Raw genomic sequence first — 22,075 nt, forward strand, 5'->3', positions numbered from 1 at the left:
GCTCTGGTTTCCAATGGCAACCATATAGCTGAATATTTTGCGGGTCCCCATAAAGACGGTCTCCTCGTAGTTTTAGCATTTCATAACTGAACCCTGTTGTCAGTATAATTGTTTATTATTGTATATCCTTGCAGTGGCCTCAGGAGACAGTGCCTTTGTCATTTAACCCCTTTGTGATCCTAATTGCAAGGAGAGCAGGCCAGGAAGATCTGTAGGGTAGCAGGGTAGTGTGCTTTTAGACCTGCAGAATCTCGTGACACCTTTGAAATCACACACTGTGTGTATATGTGTGTGTGTGTGTATGGGGGTCAACTGCTCCTTGACTCAGTGCCTATAGAATCATTAAATGTCAGTGCTAGAAAGGATCATAGACAGTAGACCAGCCATTGTAGAGAAGAGAAAATTGAGGTCCTTAGAGGTTAATAAGGAGTCCCTGGGTGGTGCAAACAGTTAAGGCTCTCAGGTCCTAAGCTAAAGGTTGAAGGTTTGAGTCTACCCAGAGGCCCCTCAGAAGAAAGGCCTGGTGATCTACTTTCATAAAATCAGCCATTGAAAACCCTATGGAGCACAGTCCTATGTCTACCATAAATTGACTTGTTCTAGATCCCTAAATGATCTATACTGGCTACTTGACACCAATGCTCTGTGCAATGTCACCTCTTCCACATTGAACTCATATGTATAGATGGTATAATTCTCAGGCCACAGTTTCAGAAGGCTACTAAATTTTATATTTTCTGTAATTCAACATAATTTTTTTTTTTTTTTTCTGTAGCTCTTCTTGACTTAAGCTCAGTCAACTTAATTACATTCCCTACCCCTCAGGGCTGTGTCCTAGGTACATAACACTGGCATATGTCCAACCCAGTAGTTTGGAGGCATCCTTTGTTTCTGTCCCCATGGCCTCTACAAGTCTAATTATTCTAGCAGCTTTCAGCCTATTTTAGGGCTTGGAGTTCTCTGAAGGGCATTTTACAATCCTGGTTGAGGTGTTATGGATATTTCCTCAGTGAGTGTTTCTTTGTCCTGGTGGCTTTCCAAGGGGAGAAGGCTTCAGGGACTCTTTTTCTTTGTGTCTTTTCTCTCACCTTTATTCCACATCTGAGGTCACATAAATAATTAGACCCAAATCTCCTCCCCACCATCCCATTTCTTGGTACTCTTCCTATACCCTTTATATATGCCTTAATCCTCTAACTTCCTAACTTAAACTTTTGGAACACAGAAACCCAAAGATTTGCAGGCTTTTTCAGCTTTCTTGCTTGTCATATTCCTCCCCTGAGGCAAGGGATCCAGAACACTTGCTACAGAGGAAGTGGACAAAGAGAGTGGGAAATATTGGTGGAAAAAATAAAGAATATAAGTTAACTTGCCAATACTATTATCTGAATAAATATGGTATGGAAAAAAATACACACGTGAAGCCAAAGAGACATGGAATCAGATGCCAGCAATGCAAATTTTTAGTTGTAAATATTAGGATGAGTTGTGTTTAGTTTCTTTGAACCTTCATACTCTCACCTGTCAAAATAGGGGAATTAAAGACCTAACTTCTAGAGTTGCTGTAAGGATTAAGTTTGGTGAGATAACATATGCAAAGCCATAGTGCCTCCAGTTAGCAAAAACACAAACAAAATTCCGACTAGTCAACATTGTCACAGAAATGATTGAGGGCTGAGTCGATTTCCCATTCTTTCATAAGGAACCCACATCTGTGGAGATGCTAACTATGTAGACTGAAGATTCTTTCTGTATTTGGCCTCCCACTGGTATGCAAGATGTTACTATGGAGGATGTCTGGCTTCTTAACTTTCTTTCCTGTGTTAAGGAGGGAAAAGCCGGAGATTGAGAACTAGGTTTTCAATTCTCCACTATCGTTATTTTCGAGCTTTGGTGAACTTTGGCTTTTGTGCTTTCCTGAATCCAGCTAAATACTCTGAAGACAGACAAATACCTTGTATTTTAGTCTGCCTCATTCTTAAAACTAGAACACCACCTAACTATGCTGGGGAATAAGATATGATCCAGTGTTCCCCGCCCCCCCCCCCAGGAGTTGGTGAAACCTGTTGACTTTGCCAGAATTTTCCTCTCTAAGAGGCTGCCATGCAGAGGCAGAGCCACTAGATGTCACAAATGGGGAAGTGTCCTGCCTTGCTCCTTGTGGTTTCTCCTGCAAGGAGAGTCATTGACGTGCCATAATCCGTTTTCAGTGCCAGTGACCCCCTAGTGCAGGCTGGTAATATCTGTGTTCCATCCTTACGGCAAGGACCCAGGAAGATGGTGTATTTTCCCCACCCTTGTTTATAACAAGGGCTTCAAGAGGAAACTCATTGGAAAAGCCTTCACACTGAATACTGGCAATGTAGGCAGAGATAAACAGGAGGTAAAATAATGTTATTGGAGGAAGACTCCAGAATCTCAACTCTCTAACATTACATTATCTTGATTAGTGGTTCCCAGACTGATCTTCAGGTTGGTGATAATCTACGACAGTGTTTTCAGGGATTATCCAGCAAGTATTTACTGACAGCTCCTGCATGTGAGGCACAGAGCTAAAGCCCTAGGAAGACAGTGGCAACAAACACAGAAGTTTCTGCCCTCCTGGAGGGACGAGTGAAGGAGACAGATGTAACCTCTGGTTATAGTGAAATCAGAAAAGTAAGGACAGACAGTAAACTTTCCTGTAGCTAAAGGTATTAAATTTATAGCACTGGGCTTTTTAAAATTGTTTTTCTTTTGTATTGTTGTTAAAATGGTCTTTATTTTATAAAACGATAATAGTAGTTTTAATTTTAGTACTTTTACTTGGAAAAATTAAAAGCTGATGGCTTTATTTTGATTCTCTTATATGTTTTTGGAAATTGTACTGATCTTTGAAATCCCAAAGTCTGGGAACCCCTATGCTTGATATCCCTAAATGTCTACAATTAGAGACCAAAGATGCCACCCAGTAAACATTATTATCCGCATCACATCTAATTCCCCAGCCACTGCCACTTGAGGAGCAATCAAAGAAAGTAAAAGGCAACACCTTCCAGATGAATTCAAGTTGAAAATAAACAGAATTATAGGATGGGTAATGAATAGCATTAAAGCTCTCCATAGGGAAACAATTTTCTGAAAGTACCAGTTTTTGCTGGCACATTGTTATATAAATATATAAGTATTAAATTTGGGTCTTTGGGATTGCCTTAGGAAATACACTTCTATTTTGTATGAGGTCTACAATGGAATTTTACCTGTCTAATAATCCAGTATTCTCTGGTAAACAGAATAGTACAAGAAAAACAGAAAGGAGAAACTCTACCTGAAATAACTGGCCCTACCAAGTAAACATAAGACTTTCGTTCCCTATTATGGTCCATTCAGCTCAAATCATTTAAAAACCTGGAGGTAATGCTTCAGGACCTAGATTTTAACAATGGATTCTTAGATAAGACACCAAAAGCATGAGTGACAAAAGACAAACTAGGAAAATTTAACTTTATCAAAATTAAAAACTTTTGTTTATCAAAATGAAAAACAACAAAGTGAAGAGAAAACCTACAGATTTGGAGAAAACTTTCGGGAACTATATATTTGATAAGAGAGTCTCTGGGTGGTACAAAAGGAGCCCTGGTGGCATAGTAGTAAATCGCTCAGCTGCTAGCTGAAAAGTTGGCAGTTGGAGCCCACCATTGGGTGAAAGATGTGGCAGTCTGCTTCAGTAAAGATTTGTTTTTGTTGTCAGGTGCTGTCAAAATGGTTCTGACTCATAGCAACCCTATGTACAACAGAAGGAAACACTGCCTGGTCCTGCGCCACCCTTACTATCGTTGTTATACTTGAGCCCATTGTTGCAGCCACTGTGTCAATCCATCCCATTGAGGGTTTTTCTCTTTTTTGCTGACCCTGCACTTTACCAAGCATGCTTACAGCCTTAAAAGCCTTGTGGGCCTATTCAAGTCTGTCCTCAAGTATCAGACTCAACTTGACGGCAGCCAGTTTGTTCTTTTTTTTTTTTTTTTTTCATGTGCTACAAAGGGTTAATGTGCTTAGGCCTGGCAGTCTACATCCCAAAACTTAGCCATTGAAAACCTTGTGGAGCATAGGTCCACACTGACACAGATGGGGTCACCACAAGTCAGAATCTACTCCACAGCAACTGCCTTTTTAAAATATTCCATTATACGTATATACCACATTTTGTTTATACATTAATCTGTGGATGGACATTTAAGTTGTTTTATGTACATATATCTGGTTGAGTCCCTGTTTTCAAGTCTCTTGGGGGGCTTTTTGGGTATATATCTAGGAATGGATTGCTGAGTCATACAATAGTTCTATGTTTTGACTTTTTGAGGACCTACCAAACTGTTTTTCACAGCAGCTGCACCATTTTGTATTCCCTCCAGCAGTGTACGAGAGTTCCAATTTCTCCACATCCTCACCAACGCTGGAAACTCTAGTGGCATTGTGGTTAAGAGCTACAGCTGCTAACCAAAAGGTTGGCAGTTCCACTCCACCAGGCACTCCTTGAAAACTGTGGGGCAGTTCTTTTTTTTCCTTTGGTTTTCACCAACACTTGTTGTTTTCTTTTTTCTTTTTCTTTTTTATCATAGTCATCCTAGCAGGGAGTAAGGTGGAATCTCATTGTGGTTTTGATTTGCATTTCCCTGATGACTAATGAAAGGAGCCCAGGTGGTTCAGTGGTTAAGTGCTCAGCTGCTAATCAAAAGGTTAGCAGTTTGAACCCACCAGCTGCTTCACAGGAAAAAAATGTGGCAGTCTGCTTTCATAAAGATTAGAGCCTTGGAAACTGTGGGGCAGTTCTTCTCTGTCCTATAGGGTTGCTGTGAGTTGGAATCCTCTTGACAGCAATGGGCAATGACTAATGACTTTGACCGTCTTTTCACGTGCTTGTTGGTGTTGCATGATTAGGGGCCCTGCCCTGGAGCAGTCGAGCCAATGAAACGTACTCCAAGTCAGAAAAAGAGTAAGTTTATTAGGAGGTGACACCAATGGGAAGTCCAACAGCAATGCTGGCTATCTTCATGGAGTTTCAAAGGCAATTTCTACATCAGAGCTTGTGTATCATTTTTGTAAGGGTTACATAATGTCTCCAGGCATGTAGCCCACAGATGGTCAGATGAGTATACATCACAATTACAAGGCACTCTTTATTAGACTAAAGATAAGCATGCCAGGCATCTGGACTCTAACAAAGATAAGGAGGAAAAAAAAAAAAAAGAAAGTTACAGACCAAAAATGCCAAACAGCCTTCCTAGCTGCCACCTCGCAGGCTGAAGGGCATCCCCCAAGAGAACAAAGAAAGGGAGGGAAACCAAGGGTGCAAGCGCCAAGAAGGACTCGCACCCCCTTGGAAATAGACCAGTGCAGTTGATATAATAAAAAGGGCCTTGTAGGTGCGAGTGTAAAAATTACCAAGCCAAAAAAAACGTACCGGTTTAGAGTGCTATTATGGCATTAGTTATAGCAAGCTCTCTATCGCCCATTTTGAAAAGCAGAAAATATGTCCTGAGTATTAGGATCACATTGGCCATTTGCATTTCTTCTTTGGTGGAATGCCTATTAAAGTCCGTTGTCACTTTTGATAGGGTTGTTTGTCTTTTTGTTGTTAAGTTGTAGGAATTATTTTATATTCCAGATATTAAACCCTTATGAGATAGAAAACAAACAAACAAACAAATGATTTGCCATTGAGTCTATTTCAACTCACGGCTACCACATGTGTGTGTCAGAGTAGAAAACTGGGCTGCATAGCATTTTTAATGGTTGATTTTTCAGAAGTAGATCACTAGGACTTTCTTCTGAGGTGTCACTGGGTGGACTTGAACTTCTAACCTTTTGGTAAGCAGCTGATCTCTTTAACTGTACCACCCAGGGACTCCAGTGGAATATTAATCTGCCATAAGAGAAATAAAGTCCCAATATTAGAATACGAATGAACCTTAAAAAACATTATGCTGAATGAAAGAAGTCAGATGTAAAAGGACTCATATTGTTATGATCCCACTTACAGGAAATATCTAGAATTGGCAAATGTATAGAAACCAAAGTTTGTTAGTTTTTTTTTTTACCAGGCACTGGAGGGAGGGGGAAAAGGTGAATCATTGCTTAGGGACACTGAGTTTCTGTTACTGGTAACAGGAAAATTCAGAAATGAATAGTGGCGATAGCTGCATAACATGATGAATGTAATCAATGTCACTGAGTTGAATTGTACATGTAAAAAATGTTGTATTGGTGTTTATATGTATATGTCACAATGAAAAATTAAATTTATATACAAACCTATTGCAAAAGGATGTTTGACTGTCAACGACAATTAAAAAAAAAAATGGTATATGAATGTGCTAGAACTAAATGTGACCAAATCAGTTGTAGCGATAACCCCCAAATAAGAATTTGCTGTTTCTGTCAGGAGGCAATGCTTAAGAAGTAAAAAAAAAATATGGCTAAATGAGGGGGTAAATGGTTGGTTCTTCTAGAATAAGGAAAGGGACTGAGTTCTTCAGGGATGGTACAGGTTACAACCAGGATAAAGAGAACTTTATGGTATTCACACACTTAGTACCAACAGCATGGAAAGAACTGGGAGGAGGACAGTACTTGGCTAGAGAATTCCTCAGGAAGCAAAGCTGGCATGGGGCTGGCCAGATGGTGGTGCAGGGGTTCTTCGAGTGCAGTGCTAAGTACCCAAGTAAGTGCCAAAACAAGAGTGCAGCATCCCCAAGACTACAAGGTGTATGTGATGGACCTAGAAATATACCACTGAGATCCTTCTTCAAGGAAGGAGTGCTGGGAGTGCAAACAGAAGACAGCCTTTATTTGTCAGCCCCTTCAGGAAGGGGTGTGTGTCCTGTGTTGCAACATCTGCAACACAGGACACACACTTTGTGGGGCAGCTGAAATCCAGTGGCTCACTGGTGTATGAAAGCCCAATCATTTCAGCTCAGTGTAAGACAGCTCTGAAGGGCCATTTTAACTCCTGAACTCCCCATGGGATCAGCTGAGGCTGTTTATTAGACCTCCGTCTTAGCTTGACTTCTCCCACTGTTGAGCCCTGCTTCCTTCTCCTCCCTTCCACAGGTGTTGATAGCAAGAGCACTTCCTAGATGATTTCCTGCACACTAGCCTCTGCCTCAGAGTCTGCTTCCTGGAGAACCCAACTTACCTCAGTATGTACATGGAAAGACAGAAGCTTCTTGTTATGGATTGAATTGTGTCCCTCAAAAAATATGTTGTAAATCCTAAAGCTGTATGCCTATGGATGTAATCCCATTTGGGAATAGGATTTTCTTGTTATGTTTATGTGACCATATCACCTTAGGGTATGTTTTAAAATAATAATCTTTGATATATAAAAAGAGTAGATTATGCCCAGAGAAGGAAGCACAAACAGAGGGGAAGATACATGCTACCTGAAGATCTCCAAGGAACCAAGGAACAGAAACTAAAAAGGGACAAGGATCCCCACTCCCGAGCGGAAAGGGAGAGAATGTCTTCTGTTAAAACTGACACCTTGAATTCAGACTTCTAGCCCCTCAAACTGTGAGAAAATAAATTTCTGTTTCTTAAAGCCACCCACATGTGGTATTTCTGTTATAGCAGCACTAAGAAATTAAGACACTCCTGAATCACATTCAGGCTTCCCTTCTAATCTTTGAACAAAGCTAGGTATGCCCATGAGTGAGAAGAGTGAGCAAAATAATTTACTTTCTAAATTCAAGATTATCAGTTACACATTTTAGCTGATATGGCTAAAGAAAATACTGATTACAAGTGTAAATAAAAGGTGTTATGCCATACAGAACAATGGACTGAAGTAAGTTTCCATAAGCTCTAAATCCAGTAGGGAATTACTATTTTACAATATTCTGATTCTATATAACTAGGTGAACACTTTGTGCTTTTCAAAATCTAGTTTAAATATCTAGCTTAAATGTTTATTCTTTCTGTAGTTTCCTCAGAAAACCTCATCGTCCCCTTTCATTATGCTCACATAGTACTTGGTCTGAGTGTCACACCAAGCAACGGTATGGGAGATGGTGAGGGGAGCAGCCTGCCCTGGAGACTGGCAACAAGGGCATAGTGCCTGTGGAGAATTTAAAAGCAATAATAAAAGTAAGTAAAAGTAAGTCTTCGTTTCATTGTTTCATTGTCACCAGGCACTGGCGATTCAAATGTTCCTTCCCATAGCACTTATACTTCCCTCCACCTCAGTATATACCTTAATTATGGCAACAACCACCTCATATTATACCATTTACCCCAAACTATAAGTTCTCTGTATCTAATTTAAGTATGGCTGGTGCTTGCCTCTATCTCTATTTTCACCATTGCATGATCCCTATTATATTCCTGGCCCATAGTAGACACCAATTATATTTAGTTGAGTAAATAACCAAAATCAAAACCAAACCCGTTGCCTTTGAGTTGATTCCGACCCATAGTGACCTTATGGGACAGGATTTTCAAGGCTATAAATCTTTATGGAAGCAGACTGCCACATCTTTCTCCTGTGAAGAAGCTGGTGGATTTGAACCACTGACCTTTTGGTTAGCAGCCAAGTACTTCAACCACTGCGCCGCTAGGATTCCTTAGTTGAATGAATAAAGGATAGCAATTCAGCTCTTCACTTACATGTGGGAGTAGCAAGTTATTACAGAGATAATAAAAGTCTTCTAGCCCAAAAGCTGAACCAACATGTCAAATCAGTGTTGTTATATCCTCTCGCACTGTATTTTTTTCAGTTTTTCACATAGTTAATAAATGAAAACTCCAGTTTTCTCTGGTACCACCAGCCTACAGGAAGAGATGAACTTATGCAGTAGTAACAATTTAAATTTCACTAGTCCATGCCTCTACCTGCGTACTCAGAACCATCAGCCCACTCATTCATGCATTAAAACCTACAATGGATAATTATTCATGCAATGACTAAATGTTGAGTACCCCATGTGCCAGGCACCGGGCTAGCTCTGCTGAAAGTCTCACCAATTATGTCTGAGAGTCCCAGTGGGGATGTCAGCCATGATCACAAGCAGAGTAGAAAGCAGCTAAAACACACTTGCCTTTCCCTTGCTGGTATTGACATTTTCCCATAATACAACTTCAGTGCATTGTTACATAATAACATCCCTGAGTTTGTACCAGTTTTAGCAAAGACCCCTCCTTACAAGGACTGGAAGAAGCAGGCAAGAAGGAAAGAAAATTCTCCCTTGCCCACATATCACCTTTCAAATCTCCAATCTATCCTTTACTTTGTGGCCAGAGCTATCTTCTAAAGTATATAGATAAGATTAAGCCACTTTCTTCATCAAAGGTTTCCTATTACTACAAAATAAACCCCATATATACAAGTATCCATGGCATTTAAGGCTAGCGGAGGAAAACAACATGTAAACAAATGTCAGAGAACCAAAATGATTGACATATGAGACCTCTCAGGCTTTTTCTTCTCATTGCCAACTGGAGAGAGTGGTCTGGCTTTCCTTGTTCTGTTTTCTCCTTTTTTTTTCTTTACAGGGGAGTTCTGCCAGCATCCAGTGCACAGCTGCTGATTGGTGGTATAGGCTGGGGGCCGTGCAATGGGGGAATAGCCCTTAGCTCCAGCCTATGCTGAGCCTGTCAGACTGTGTTCCTGGGGCCAGGACGTGATGCTACACCCAGAAGGGTGATGATTGTCTTGTTCTCACAGAGGTCCTGAGTGAGATAGCACTGGCCTTAGCAAAAGGGTTCTTTGACTTTTGCAACCCAAAATTAGAAGAATGGTGAGGAGCCCAGACCAGGGAAGAGAAGGAAAGAGGACAGCAGATGAGGATGAGATGTAATCTGGATAGGGCAGAGAAAGGAGGTTTTACGGGTGGTTAGGATGCGAACTCACCACCCGTCTGTCAGTTTGCCACCATGGTGGCTTGTGTGTTGTTGTTAGTTGGAAGCTGTGCCACTGGTATTTCAAATACCAGCAGGTCACTCATGGTGGACACCATTCAGTGGAACTTCCAGACTAAAACAGATTAGGAAGAAAGGCCTGTGATATAGTTTCAAAAATTAGCCAATCAAAACCCTATATAGATCACAACAGAATATTGTCCAATATAGTGCTGGAAAATGAGCCCCCCCAGGTTGAAAGTCTTTCAAAATACACAGTGGCCACAACAGTGGACCCAAGCATGCCAATGATGGTAAAAATGGTGCAGGGTCAGGCAACGTTTTGTTCTGTTTTACGTGGGGTTGTTGCTGTGAGTTGGAGCCCAGTCAATGACAGGTAAAACAATAGGACAAGAAAAAACCTGCAGCCGCAGGTTAAGAAGGGAAGGGATGGGCAAAATATAGGATTTTAAGAAGGATTGCTCTGAAATTTCTTTTGGTTGCTGGACTATGTTTTCTTGGTCTGCCCTCGTGTTAGAAAAACCATTTTACAATCCAGACTTCATATTTAAGTTAACGAATTAGCTAAGGTCTGTAACTGCCTTCTAGGGCAGTAAGCACTGAGGAAAAGAATCCTTTCATCTTTGCATTCAGCAGCTGTTTAACCCTGAGAAAGTTAACACTTTCTTAACTTCCATATTTTCATTTGAAAACTGAGGTTGGTAAGAGTACCTGCCTTCTGGAATCATTGTGGATTAAGTGAAATCATCTATATATAAAGCCCTCTACTCAGTACTTGGCATGATGGAGCTCTAAATAAATGATAATGTTCTAGTAAAGGTTTTTGTTGTTAGAAAGGAAAATCAAACTGAATCCTCAGTCTCCAGAAAGAAGTTATGTGTCCTGGCAAGCTAGATGGGACCAAGAAAGAACCCTGGGGCTTGCCTATTGAAAGTGACTAGAATCAAAGCATTCTGCTCCTTCCAGTGGTTTCCGTATGCCACATATAGACACAGAATATTTTTATTTCTAACTGCTAACATGTCATATTTCCCCTAAGCAGTAGTTTTTTATGATAAGATTTCATGTAATTTTAACATTTCTCTGCATCTCATTTGCTTAGTTTTTTTTTTCTGTTTTTCTTCCCCATTCCAGCTTGTTTGCTTACTTATACTCAAATCTACTCTATTAAAAGTATGTGTACTCTTCCATTTCAGAACTGCAAACCAACTTCGATTTGAATTCAAGTGATGAATATAAGCTTAGCGTCTCATCTCTCTTCTCTCCAAGTCACCGCCTCTTTCCTTCCTGCTGCCTGCCCTACACTTTAGACATTTTTCCCAAGAACAACTTGTTCTTCAGGATCTCAGCTCTTTTTCCCTCAGAGGTGAAAAGGATAGAGGCCTTTAATCAGTTGAATCATTTTGTTTTCATAAGGAAATAACAATAACAACAAAAACCATACTGTCTTAACAGCTAGTTGTAATTATACGACAGATACAACTTAAAGAACAAAAAACAAAACAAAAAAACACTAGGGCAGAAATTCTTTGAGACTGAGTGGTCCAGGGGCTCACTGTCTGCCTTTTCCACGTTTTTTTTTTTTTCACTTTCTCCTGGGTCCCTAAAGCTTGGTCTTCACTGGCTGTGCCCTCTCACGCCATTTTAAAAGACACAGTGTTCTTGGTTTATGGCCTGAGCAGGTAGCGTGGAAGGGCCTTACTTGGAATCCGTGGATGGATCTCAAGGGGAAAGAAATCTTTAAAAACTATTTTAAAAACAAGTGTGTGTGTGTGTGTGTGTGTGTGTGTGTGTACATATTCATGTGCACAGTCATACATATTTTTTGGGGAGAGGACCATAGCTCTCAGGAAAACCCAAGGACCCTCAATGTTAATCACATTCTGTAGGACTTTAATGGCTCATCTAAGCACATAATTCCATTTGTGTTCTCTTTCCCCTTCTCTCATGGTCATCATACACTGATAGCTCTGTATAAGCATGTTAGATTTCAAAGCAGAAATAGTTCTTCCTTTTTCACTACTGCCATGACAGAATGAGAGCATTATCACTTTACTGCCTGTTTAATAGGCATTTCAATTCAACTGGTGTTTTGAATCAGTGTGGATGCATGGTGATAGAAGAAAGAAAAAGGCATGGCTCCCACCATCCAGGAGATTATAATAGAAAAGAAAAGCAGATATGTAAAATAAAATCCCCAATAACAATAACAGCAATATAAAGTTATTTATGTGGAGTGTGATAGCAAGGACAGAGTGAAAACCAAAAAACCGTTTCATCTAGTTGATTCTGACTCACAGCGACCCTGTAGGACAGAGTAGAACTGCCCCGTAAGGCTTCCAAGGAGCGGCTGGTAGATTCAAACTGTGGAACTCTTGGTTAGCAGCTGAGCTCTTAACCACTGAGCCACCAGGGCTTCAAAGACAGAGTAAACCTGTTGCCATGGAGTCAACCCCAACTCATAGCAACCCTAAAGAACAGAGTAGGACTGTCCCACAGTGTTTCCAAGGAGCACCTGGTAGATTTGACCTTTTGGTTAGGAGATGTAGCTCTTAACCACTATGCCACCAGGGTTTCCAAAGACAGAGAAGGGGTGTCTAAATCTTCCTGGGAAGTTAGAGGAGACATGTTGGGACAGGTGATATTTAAATAGACCTTGAAAGACATGTTGAAGATTTAGAGAAAGAACAGGCAGGAATTGTCGGCAGAAATGGGAACAACAGTTAGTTTAGGTGTATCTGAGGTTTCGAGTGAACAGATAGGAGTGGTGGGACCTGTGATTGGAAAGGTAGATTGGAGTCAGGTGAATGACCTCAGGTGAACGAACTGAGATTTCAGGTCAAGCCATGTGTACATATATATAGGTGTATGTGGCCTCACCTCTATGCATATCCAGAGAAAACCCAATTGCCAGGAAGTCCCAAGGATGTGATACATGGGAAGGCAGAGGGTGAGCAGATATAGATCATTTGGGAACTGAGGAGGCAAGCTTCTAAGCCCTAGAAATATAGATCCAGGTCTGAGGTGAAGAGAAGGGGGCACTATGCAAGAAAGGGCCTGGTTCTGCCAGAGGGGCGCAGGCTAAATATGTTATATGTTAGATTTTATGAGCGTTTTAAAAGACATCAGTGAATATAGACCCTTAAACATTTCTTAATTGGTTTACTTAAATTGGGATCTTTGGGCTTATTTTATCAAGAAGATTCTTGGTTTTTGCGAAGAGCATTGTACAGAGTGCCTGCGGTTTAGGTCATGCAATTATGTTCCAAAGAAACCCTGTTACTCATTGGTAAAGATCAAAGGAAAAATGACTATTTTTGAAAAGGTGACTCACATAATTTCTTTGCTTCTTAATAAATAACATGTTAGTGGGCACTTCTATTTTGAGCATGTCCTTAATGCCTCGGCAAAAACGGCTACACAATGTTTTCACCCATAATCACATTCCGGATGGCAGAGCCTATAGGCCAAAGAACACAAGACTAAACATTTTAAAGTTGTTTGTACATTAAGGTTCTCTGTGCAAACATCAGGCGTTTTTATCCCTTGCCTAGGGCTTCTCAGAGACAGTTTTTCTGTCAAATAAAGTTACTAAATGGGCTTTTAATTTACTGTATATATCAGGACCTGAGGATAATGTTGCAAGTATCTGAGAACTGGCAAGCAGAACAAGACAAATTTGGCTGTTATCACTGTTAAAGGGGCCATATTTGAATCATTGTTTTAGTTTGCAGAACAAAAGTATTTTTAAGGAGGTGCCGAGATAATAAATTTGAATTAAATTTAGAGGACAGATAAACTATGGAAAGATTTTTGACCTGAAAAGAGTTTTTATTTAGGCCCTTCCTCACGATATAGATTGAAAATTTTAGAGGTTGGTATTTTTGTTTGTTTGTTTGTTTGTTTTAATTTTTGTCCACCAGGAAATATCTACTAGTTATTTTTCTTGTCTGTATAGTCCATGTTTCTGCCATTGGTACCTCAAGTGATTTTCTCTAAACATGTTACCTATAACCCAATCAAATCCAAACCCATTGCCATTGAGTCGATTCTGACTCACAGTGACCCTATAAGACAGAGTAGAGCTGCCCCATAGGATTTCCAAGGAACACCTGGTGGATTCGAACTGCCAACATTTTGTTTAGCAGCCAAGCTCTTAACCACCAGGGCTCCATATAGCCTTTGCATATGCTTAAATCAAGAAACTCCAAGCTCTTGCAGGCAGGAGGATGTGTAATAATGTTTTACAGGATGTACTCACGCAGGATTTATTAGAAATAGGACAAGTTTTTAAGGGAACATCCACCTGGAAGTTGCTTTCTTCCTAAAAAGACTATGGCAGTGTGTGGAAATAGTGCCAAGTAGAGCCACAGAGAGAAAAGTCCCCAACTGGGTCCTCCTAGGCATCTCCAGAAGGTATATTTGCAGATGGGAATTAGCAGAGAGGGTCTGTGAGAGTCTAGCCCTGCAGGACTTTAAATGCACTGAATTCAGACTTTTTCTAGAAATATCGAACTGTATTAATAATGGTTAAAAGATATTTCTCTGTAAATGGTATATTAGCCCTCACATAAAGATGTGATACATTTCAGGGAAGCCATTGTGGGACATAGGAGAGGAGAAGCAGGAAATTTAAACCTCAGGGTATCAACAGAAGATCTGGGTATACCCTTTCACCAAGCCTATCTCCTTGAGGAACAAGGCTTTTTTTAATGTCCCAGTGTGGGAATTGTAACCTCATTTTACATAAATCTGTGTATGGGCTGTAAATTTTTTTTCTTGGGGAGTAGAAATCATCTTAACAACTGGCAGTAGAATTCTGTTAAAAAGGGAAATGTCTTTAGGAAAATAACGTGCATAATGGTTTAGGGTGAAAATGTGAGCTTGGAGATAGTCGACTAAAGAGATAGTAGAGTGGTTGCGTGTTAGGAAGAGAGACTAGAGGAGAATGGCAAGAAGAGAGGAAGCAGGGGTATGGTTGGACAATACGGTCGATGCCAAAGGACACTTAAGAATAGGCATTCCTAATGTTCACTTTTAAGTTTTATGTTTCCATACTGGGAATCTCCTTCTAGCTCACCAAGACATTGAACATAATCTGCTGTGCACCCCAAAGCTTCCTGTGAGTAATTCCTAACACATCCTTTTCTTTGGCCATCAGTAAAAGAATAAAAATAAGTGTAAGGGTTCTGACATCTGTTCTTTATCCCTTTAAGCACATTTTCTTTTTTTTACTGTAATTGTCTATTCACTTATCTCTCTCTTTTTTTAAACTAGTTTATTTATTGTGCTTTAGGTGAAAGTTTACAAATCAAGTCAGTGTCTCATACAAAAAGTTATACACACCTTGCTATGTTCTCCTAGCTGCTCTCCCCCTAATGAGACAGTACACTCCTCCTCTCCACCCTGTATTCCCTGTGTCCACTCAAACAGCTTCTGTCCCCCTCTGCCTTCTCATCTCAGCTCCAGACAGGAGCTGCCTACATAGTCTCATGTGTCTACTTGAGCCAAGAAGCTCACTCCTCACCAGTATCACTGTCTATCCTACAGTTTAGTCCAATCCCTGTCCAGAGAGTTGCCTTTAAGAACAGTTTTAAGATACTAAAATGTTAATCGGAATGTCAATATCATGTTTAGGCCCTTTATAGTATTAAAGAAGGAGATTTAGAAGTTGTTTGCAACTGTGCTTTTTAATTTATTTTAATTTTTTGGTAATCCACTTGAAATCCTGTCTTGACTATTTAAAAAGGAATTCTACATTGTGACTTAAAGTATCTTTCCCCCATCTTTTATCAGGAAAGTTATAATTACGATCATTTAAGAAGCAATTTATTAGTGTGATTTTATAACTTGTCATAACTCATTACCTTTGGATGCTGGTGCCCTGTCTTGATTTCTAAAGCTTTACACATTCATTACCTATAATTTGATAGTTAAAATCATTTTGTCCATAAACTTCAGCAGCTAGCAATTTAATTCTTTCCAAAGGTTTCTTTTGTTTAAATATGAAATCACAACTTTCACTTTTATCTAGGGACCGCTTGTCTAGAAAATAGTTATTTTAAATTGTGGATAAACCTAGTCATGTAAAATTATAGGATATGATATACTTCAAAATATTACCACCCTCCTCTAACAAAATTTAGTATCAGCAATGCTATTGCTTTCTGTGTTCGAAGAACCCTACTAGCTTGTTTAGAAATGTTTTTCTCCCAAAGACAAAGACTCTGCAATGTTACTTAAACAGGATTGGTTAAGCAGTTGGTGTGTGGCATCCAATGCCGAAACATTTTTTTGCATAAGGAAGATGAGAATCTAATGAATACAAATTGTCCAAATAGTCAAATCTGTAAGTGTAAGTAAATCAGTGCATCTTGGTACATAACCATTTTTTTCAAGAGTTCTCTCCCTTAGCTTACCTTGAATCACTTCCATATGTTTGCCTTTGTATTTACGAGTGCTAAGCTTAATTTTATTTCTTCAGCATTTTGCTCAGCTGGAGCCCTGTATTATCATAAAGTTGTCATCAATATTAAAGCTTTCGAATTTACTTTGAAATTTCAGGAAGTTTCCCTACTCTCAACATTTAAAAAAATTATATATATATGCCCGTAGTACCCAATTTACAGCAAGGTTCCATTCTGATGACTCTGTCGTAAGTCAGCTGTAATTCGAATATCTCATTTAAAAAAAAATTTCATTATTACCTTTTATATTAGTATCTTTATAAATTTGATCTTTATTTGTCTTTGAGGGTTGGAAACATTCCGTATAAACTTACAGATATATTTTGACACTATATCTAGTACATACTACTAACTATAAGATGTAAAGAAAAAAAATCACCAGACGGTTGTAACTGCATTTCATCTTAATTCAAGTAAGTCGTAAGTCGGGAACTAACTACAGCCAACAAACCAACCAACCAGTTGCCATTGCATCCATTCTGATTTGTGGTGACCCCATATGTTTCATGAATAGAAACTTTGCTGTTTTCATGACTGTGATCTTTCAGAAGTAGATTGCCAGGACTTTCTTCCGATGTGCCTCAAGGTGGATTCAAACCACCAACCTTTCAATTATTAACTGAGCACTTAACTGTTTGTGCCACCCAGGAACACACACATATAGTCTTAGTTATCTAGTGCTGCTATAACAGAAATGGCACAAGTGGGTGGCTTTAGCAAACAAAAATTTATTTTCTCACAGTTTAGGACACTAAAAGTCAGAATTCACAGTGCCAGCTCAAGGAGAAGTTTTTCTCTTTGTGTTGACCCTGGAGGAATGTCTTTGTCTCTTTGAGCTTCTGTTCCTGTACGATCTTCATGTGGCTTGGCATCTCTCTTCCCACATCTCTGCTTATTGGCTTACTTGTTTAATTTCTTTTATATCTCAAAAAAGATTGGCTCAAGACACACCCTACACTAAACTGGTCTTGTTAACATAAAAAAAGACAACCCATTTCCAAATGGGATTATAACCACAGGCATAAAACAAAACAAAAAACGGTAGGCATAGAGGTTAGAATTTACAACACGTATTTTGGGGGGACACAATTCATGCCATAACATATACCCATTATTTTAGTTCTATTTCAGTATTTATAGGAAAAATGTTTACTTAAAATACTTGTGTTTTTAAGGTAGTCATCTGTGGAGTTATTTGTTTAACTGTACAGTTTTAAAGTTTTATTTGAAGAGATAAAGAAAGCTATTATAAACTTAAGTATTTAATTATTTAAGTGTTTTGCCATGGCTAATGTACATTTCTTTTAAATGTACATTAGAATATTGAAAACCAGTCATTTGACTTAGAAGGTAAATTACAAAGTTTAATTAAATGTTTGAAGGCTATAACAATCTTGATTTGGACATCATATTCCTGATGAACTGTGATAGTGTCCATATGCTTCTTTGATGTTATTGCCGTCATGATGCAGCAAAGTACTCCTTAGTGGCAGAAACAATGTTAGAGAACTGGCTGCTTCGGAGTGCTCTGCAGGGCTTCCAAGAAAAAAATTATAAACAAGAGCTTTTAGTTTTTGACCCAAGGAATGGTCAGATGATCAGAATTATCTTAAAATCATCTGGTGTCTTATAACCATACTGCTGTTATAGCTAAAATAAGGCTTGGGAGTTACTGATGATAAGTCAAGTCGAATTTCCAGCTTTACTGCCTCTCTTCTTCTGTGGCTGGGAAGGACAGAGATCACGAGGCTTGGAAAGGGAGTATGACACTGAGTGTCTGTGTGTAACAACCCAAAGGCAACTGGACCCAAGGTTGGCCACATCTCCAAGAGACTGAAAAAAGACTCCAGAACCAGCAGTCATGACATATGGTTTATTGGGGAGCTTATTTATGGGACTGTTGGTCCAGGGTGGTGGCTGGACCAGTTTAGCACTCCATAACCACCTAGCAAGGGACATAAGCTTATATACTGTTCTAGCTGGGACCAAGGCTCATTTGTTTTTATCCCAAGTCTTTGGGCAGTCAGTGTTCCCAGGGACTTCATGTCCAGGCCCAGATGTTTTTCTTCTTGTTGCTAAGGCATTCCTTGGCCTTGGCCACCAACCCAGTCTTGTACTGTAGCCAGAGTCTATCCCGAGTCCATCCTGAGCATGCTTCAGGGAAGAACAAAGTTGACTACATTAGGAGGGGATGCATATAGCTGAATAGTATTACCCTACAGTGTTCCAAACCTCAGTCTCCACAGGGCCTCCCTTTGCCAGCAGAAGCAGCCTTTCTCTTCTTGTCTGATGTAGCAAGTCCTGCCTCGCCTAGAAACCTGAAATGACAACACCTGAGATAGGACCACACCTGAGATAGTTATTCTGCAAAGGGGAGGCCTGCTCTCCTTATGTCCTACCTTTTCAGTCTCTTGTTTCCATGCCTATAACTAGAGTCAGGTCCCAAGAAACCCTAAGAAGGTGAATACAAACTCTGACTTGAGAGAATAATGCAGAAATAAAAAGATTTGCAAGGCTCTGACAAGTCCTGTAACCAAAAAACCAAGGGTAGAAGTGTGGTAATTGATATTATTGGCCCTAGAGCAGGGAGGAAAGAACATGATTTTAGATGAGGGGACTCATTCCCCCAGCTGCTAGAAATCTTGGCTGCTGAAAACTCATACCTGAGTTTCTCAATAGCCATTGATCTTTACTGATGGGACTTTTCCATGGAGCAGCTCTCATCCAATGACTGGTAAGTTTAGAGCAGGGCTTCAAGACAGTTTGTTTTAGTTCGAATCCCTGCTGAGAATTTGTATTTCTAACAAGTTCCCTGGTGATGTTAATACTGCTGGTTAGGGACTAATTCTGAGAACCACTAGTAGAGCCAAACTGAAATGAAACCCATTGCCATAGAGTCAATTCTGACTCACAGTGACTCTAGAGGACAGAGTAGAACTGCCCCATAATGTTTCCCAGGCTGTAAATCTTTACGGAAGAAGATTGTCAAATTTTTCTCCTAAAGAGTGGTTGGTGGGTTCAAACTGCCATTCTTTCAATTAGCAGCCAAGCACTTTAACAACTCCACCACCAGGGTTTCTTACTATTAAAGCAGTAGTTCTCAAAATTTATTATACATAAGAATTGCCTGGGGATCTTGCTAAACTATAGATTCTGATTCAGTATATCTGTGGTGGAAATGCAAATTCTCAGCAGGGAGTTTGAACTGGAACATACAATTTCTAAGCTCTAGTTTAGAGACATAAAGGCCTCACCCCTTTGCGTTAATTCAGGACAACTCTGAAGGTTTATCCTAGCTCCAGAGTCCCCAGGGGATTGGTGGAGGCTCTGTTGCAAATGCCTTACGGTCCAATTTCTCCCGAAGCTCAAATATGCTTCTATCATTCTCTCACAAATGTTACTCCTGAAAGCACAGTACTGTCAACTTCCTGCATACAAACTGTTATGGATTGAATTGTGTCCTCCAAAAATGTATGTCAACCTGGCTATGCCATGATTCTCAGTATTGTGTGATTGTCCACAATTTTGTGATCTGATATGATTTTCCTATGTGTTGTAAATCCTGTCTCTATGATGTTAATGAGAGGGGTTAAGTGGCAGTTATGTTAATGAGGCAGGACTCAATCTACAAGATTAGGTTGTGTCTTAAGTCAATCCCTTTTGAGATATGATTTAGGAAATAACATTGGAATTGTTATTCCCTGTCCTCGAGCATAGAGAATGTGACCCAGCTGGAGCTGGGATCACAAGGATTCACAAGAACACATCAACTGGGCTATGAGGTATAAAGACAATGTTGTTGTTGTTGTTAGGTGCCATCAAGTTGGTTCTGACTCATAGCAACCCTATGCACAACAGAACGAAACACTGCCCCATCCTTTGCCATCCTCACAATTGTTGCTATGCTTGAGCCCATTATTGCAGCCACTGTGTCAATCCATCTCATTGAGGGTCTTCCTCTTTTTTGCTGACCCTCTACCAAGCATAATGTCTTTCTCCAGTGACTGATCACTCCTGATAACACTTCCAAAGTATGTGAGACGTAGCCTCATCATCCTTGCTTCTAGGGAGCATTCTGCTTGTACTTCCTTTAAGATAGATTTGTTCATTCTTTTGACATTCCATGGTATATTCAATATTCTTTGCCAACACAATTTAAAGGCATTATTTCTTCTTCAGTCTTCCTTAGTCATCGTCCAGCTTTGGCTTGCATGCGAGGCAATTGAAAATACGATGGCTTGCATCAGGCGCAGCTTAGTCCTCAAGGTGACATCTTTGCTTTTTAACACTTTAAAGAGCTCTTTTGAAGCCGATTTGCCCACTGCAATGCATCTTTTGACTTCTTGACTGCTGCTTCCATGGGTGTTGACTGTGGATCCAAGTCAAATGAAATCCTTGACAACCTCAATCTTTTCTCCATTTATCATGATGTTGTTTATTGATCCAGTCCTGAAAATTTTTGTTTTCTGTATGTTGAGATGTCATCCCTACTGAAGGCCATGGTGTTTGATCTTCATCAGTAAGTGCTTCAAGTCCTCTTCACTTTCAGCAAGCAAGATTGTGTCATCTGCATGACGCAGGTTGTTAATAAGTCTTCCTCCAATCCTGATGCCCCTTTCTTCTTCATATAGTCCTGCTTCTTGGATTATTTGCTCAGCATACCGATTGAATAGGTATGGTGAAAGGATACAACCCTGACACACACCATTCCTGACTTTAAACCATGCAGTATCCCCTTTATCTGTTCAAACAACTGCCTCTTTATCCATGTACAGATCCCTCATGAGTACAATTAAGTGTTCTGGAATTCCCATTCTTCACATGTTATCCATAATTTGTTATGATCCACACAGTTGAATGCCTTTGCATAGTCAATAAAATACAGGTAAACATCTTTCTGGTATTCTCTGCTTTTAGCCAGGATGCATCTGACATCAGCAATGACATCCCTGGTTCCACGTTCTCTTCTAAATCTGGCTTGAGTTTCTGGCAGTTGCCTGTTGATATACTGCTGTAGCTGCTTTTGAATGACCTTCAGCAAAATTTTATTTGCATGTGATATTAATGATATTGTTCAATAACTTCTGCATTCTGTTGGATCACCTTTATTGGGAATCGGCATAAATATAGATCTCTTCTAGTTGGTTGGCCAGGTAGCTCTCTTCCAAATTTCTTGACATAGATGAGTGAGCACTTCCAGCGCTGCATCCATTTGTTGAAACATCTCAGTTCATATTTCTTTAATTCCTGGAGCCTTGTTTTTTTGTTTTTTTGCCACTGCCTTCAGTGCCACTTGGGATTCTTCCTTCAGTACCATCTATTCCTGATCATATGTTACCTCCTGAAATAGTTGAATGTCAACCAATTCTTTTTGGTATAGTGACTGTGTATTCCTTCCATCTTCTTTTGATGCGTCCTGCGTCATTTAATATTTTCCCCATAGAATCCTTCAGTATTGCAACTCGAAGCTTGAATTTTTTCTTCAATTCTTTCAGCTTGAGAAATTCTGAGTGTGTTCTTCCCTTTTCATTTTCTATCTTCAGGTCTTTGCATGTACCATAATAATACTTTGCCTTCTCAAGCAGCCCTTTGAAATCTTCTGTTCAATTCTTTTACTTCATAACTTTTTCCTTTTGTTTTAGCTACTAGATGTTCAAGAGCAAGTTTCGGAGTCTCTTCTGACATCCATTTGGGCCTTTCTCTCCTGTCTT

This window comes from Loxodonta africana, chromosome 2, assembly GCF_030014295.1.
Source record: "Loxodonta africana isolate mLoxAfr1 chromosome 2, mLoxAfr1.hap2, whole genome shotgun sequence".
NCBI lineage: Eukaryota > Metazoa > Chordata > Mammalia > Proboscidea > Elephantidae > Loxodonta > Loxodonta africana.